This window comes from Sceloporus undulatus, chromosome 9 (genome assembly GCF_019175285.1).
Source record: "Sceloporus undulatus isolate JIND9_A2432 ecotype Alabama chromosome 9, SceUnd_v1.1, whole genome shotgun sequence".
Taxonomy (NCBI): Eukaryota; Metazoa; Chordata; class Lepidosauria; order Squamata; family Phrynosomatidae; genus Sceloporus; species Sceloporus undulatus.
Genome location: NC_056530.1, coordinates 22,742,494 through 22,746,628, shown reverse-complemented (window position 1 = coordinate 22,746,628; position 4,135 = coordinate 22,742,494).

Here is a 4,135-nt window from a genome sequence, read left to right as displayed (position 1 = left end):
CCGTCTCTGTAGCATCAGTTCCTGTTTCCCCACGAGGTTGGTGGCAAAGAAGGGTAAAGAACATGGCTGGGTGAACTCCACGGAGGCAGGGTGTTTTAACCTTCAGGTTCCTAATAGAGGTAACATTTCATTTTCAGAGGTGGTAAGAGTTTCCAGGGGTACTTTGGAATATCGCACAACCCCCTTTTCTCTCCCACCTCTGAGATCTTGATTCAGGAAAGTTAACTTGTCTTCATCCGGAGCACAGAGTCGGAAGTAAACAGGAAAGAAAGCCAGCTGGAATGTACTGGGCAAGAGATAGAAGAGTTGGGGACAGTTTTGAGGAAAGGAGCAAAATGTTGACTGATAATATTCTGCTTCTCTCCTACAAAGGCGCATCTTTTTGCATGGGATCTTTCTACAGCTGTAAATAGCAGGAACTCCAGCTCTTAGGCCCATGTTGTATGGGTGGAATATATTCTATAAGGCCAAAGAATCAGGCAGGAAATCATGAAACAAACAAATCCACTCAGTTCCCAGAATGAGTTGTGAAAAGGGGGAAAACTCCTTCCCTCAAGCCACATGCCTTCCCTCCTACCTGCCTGTGGCTGGGAAATTTGGCTACAATCTACCACCACATTTATATCTAAAAGACAGGACAATTGTTTGGTCCTCTTGCAAAAGTAGTTAGTAGGATTCTTGTACAGAAACGTGCAGTGGGCTCTCTAATCACATTTGGAATATGTGAGGGCTGAAATTGTTCAGCTCATACAGGCCCAGTCTCCCTTGTCTGGAATTCTGCAATATGCCAAAACCCTTTTTTTCCGGGTGGCTGAGATAAGGACACCTTGGCTTTTGGGTGGTACAATGTACACAAACTTTGGTTTTGTGCACTAAATTGTTTGAAATGCTGTGGATAACATTCCCTTCGTGTTTTGTATATACGGAGTGTCTGAAACATGAATGAATTTCATGTTTAGACATGGGTCTCATCTCCAAGATATCCCATTATGTATGTATATATACACACACACACACACACACACACACGGGTATTCCAAACTCCAAAAAAATCCACACTGAAATCCCAAGTACCTCTGGTCCCAAGTATTTTGGATAAGGCAGACTCAATCTGTACCTTGTTTTGAAGTTCCACAGCTGTGAAATGGGCAGATACCTGTCCAGAAATGTGACAGCCAAGCATCTGGTGTCTGTAAAATGCGCTGCGTACTACATGTTAGAAGTGCAGCATGGCAGACCCTCAGCACACTGTAACAGCCAAACCCTGCCTCCAAAATGAACATGGTCCCAGTCTGGTGAGTCATTGGTGACATTTTCCTTTGTGGTTTCTATCTCCCCCCCCCCCAAGACAGCCAGAATGCACTCCTTGCTGCAGTTTCTTCTTCCTTCCTTAACCTATTCTTCTTAGAAAGAATATAATGGTGGGGGGGGGGGGCAGGGAGAAAGAGATTTCCTGACAGGAACCGAATCCAGATCTTTCCCACACTGCCCCCTCTTTCCCTTCCACCTCCACAAGAAAATGCATTTCCAGACTTTCTAAGCCAAACATACCGAGGAGCAGAATAAACAGCTGGTATTTTGGGGGGGGGGGGTAGTGGAAGGTGAACACCCGAGTGTTTAGAACATAAACAGGACATGAACATGGAAGGACACTGTCGGCGTCCCCTCCTGGTTGCTTTCTAAAGGCAAGGTTATGTTGCGCTGATAAAATCCTTTCCTTTGCTGCCAATAAAAACAGGAGGGAGGGAATGGATTGCTCTGGGCGATTTCAGGAGAAGGGGTGCCCTCGTCCAGATCGCATCCTGAAGTTGCATTCTCTATTCGCCCTTGTATTTGGGAACAGCATGAGCCTCAGATAACAATGCAGTGCTCCTGAGTAAGCATCCACTTGCAAAAACAGGGAAAGGGTTGCTGTCCCTCCCAGTCATCACTGACCTCCTCCTCGGTGTCTGTCTGGGAATAAGTGTCACTTCTTGAGTCTTCTAGTGTCGTCACCTAAATTTTCTCATGGGACTCTCTGCCTATAGATCCACTTTTCTCGAGTGCAATGCCACAAGGAATTTCTGGCTGAGCAAAGCAGGTGAGTGGATGGAGAGAATGGCTATGGAGGGAAGCAAAGACACCAGATTCAGCAAGCATTTTCAATTCTAGGAGCCCAATGTTGTGGTTGTTCACTTTATACCCCAGCTGTTCCCCAAGACTGGGACTCAAAAGTAGCTTACAGCGATTACAATATAGAGCCTAGCTGGATAAAAATAATTGCCAGTGGGTTTTATGGCTGAATGGGAATCGAACCCTGGTCTCTGGAGTTGTAGTCAAACCACTCCGCCACGCTGGTGGTAGGGCTGAAAGAAGCCTCTTCTTTGGATCTCACAATGCAGGCAGGTGCAGAATGTCTGCCCTATAACCTGGGCCTTTATAGTTCCTAATAGCTATAACTATGTGGAAGTGCGCCATTAGAAAGTGTGTCTGAAAGGTGTTGCCATGCATGTGCAGGAGCCTTGGCTAGGAGCGAAGCCACCTTTGGAAGTTCTGGACTCGGTTTTGCCTTTCTCTGAATGCGCCCACATTTCTTGCCTGAGCAGCATCATGCGCCGTGGCTCTTCCAAGGTGGGGAAGGCGGCCGATCTCTGCTGTGTGGCTGCTTTCTCCGAGGAGGGCCTCCTCCTCTCACTTCCCCGGCCTCAAATAAATAAATAATGGCCCCGTGTTGCCAAGGTCTTGTCTCATTGCTTCCTGTTTGGTGTGTATAATGAATCCGTTTCCTGGACCTTTTGACATTACCTCACCCTCCGCCTGCAGTTCTGCATCCGCTGCTCTGCCCTCCTTCTTTCCCTTCTCCACAAATGACTCTTATATAAAAGAGACATATTGAGGAAAGATGGAGAACAAACCAGCCAGAGTCTTGGTTAAAGAGAAACTGCTTTCAGCACAGGATCCTGCAAAATCTAGGCTTTCTCAGTCCTTCTGTGTGCGCACCCCTTCAAGTCGCCCGTCGGCTTATGGCGACCCCCATGAATTTCGAATGGAGTTAAATTTCTGAGTAAGTCAAAGTTTTCCTTTGCACACTTCTGAAGTGCTTTGAGAGCATCACATGCAGCCAGGACATTCGAGATAAAGTCAACACCAGATCCCACATTTTGCTTGTTTGCACACATGTTTGTAAGTCACCAGCCCACTTCCGGCGACCCCATAAATTTCATAGGGTTTGCTTTGGCAAGGGACTCTCAGAGGCGATTTGCTTGAAACACGCCTAGGGCCATTGGTACTCTTTGGCGGTCCCCTGTCCCAGTATGGACTAGGTCTGATCCTGCTTAGTTTCCAAGATCAGATGGGATCTGGTGCCTTTCCAAAGAGGAAAATGCATGTGTGTGTTTGAATGGCAAGTCCTGAACAACTGTGGGTTGGTGCTGGATGCACAACACATTAAGTTGCAGGTTGGGACCTAGAAAGCCCAGGGCTTGGGACAATCCCAAATTGGCAGCCCTACCCTGGAGACAATTCCAGTTTTGGAGGCATCCTTTGATGCCAACCTGTAGCAAAATAAGTTTTTCCCTTTGTATGGTGCCACGCTCGCTGGGCAAAGTCATGCCAGGCTGCAGAATGGCCTTCCTCGTTGCCTATGCAGGTGATGGGCAGGAGCGCCATTTGCAACAATAATTCCTTAAAAATATTGACATGGCAACAGCTGTTTGGCCTTCGTTTCCCAATTGTATCTCTTTGCATTTACTTCTTGCCAGAGAAGGGTTCTTTTATTTAATGGCAGCTTTCTCTTCTTCTTCCAACCCACCCTTAAAAAAAGAGAACCTTCTTTTCAGGGAATTAATTGCCCCCTTCTTTCTTTCCCTCTTGTCTCCTTGGCTCCTGTGCCAATATTTTGACATCTTCCCTTCTTAATGCAGCAATAATGTTTGTTTACAGCGCAGCATGGCAAGAGGAAGCCAGGCGATGCCCAGTGTTTTTAATGCCTGGGTTGAAAAGGGGGGGATTGGCTGCTTTCCCAAGATGTCTGCTCTTTATTAGGGATACAAAATGGAGTTCGGCTGGAACGTGTATACGCTCTTGAGTAGATCCATCCATTGCAAAAGGCTTTCCAAAACTGGACACGGTTGCCCCAATGGAAGCTGGACGAAGG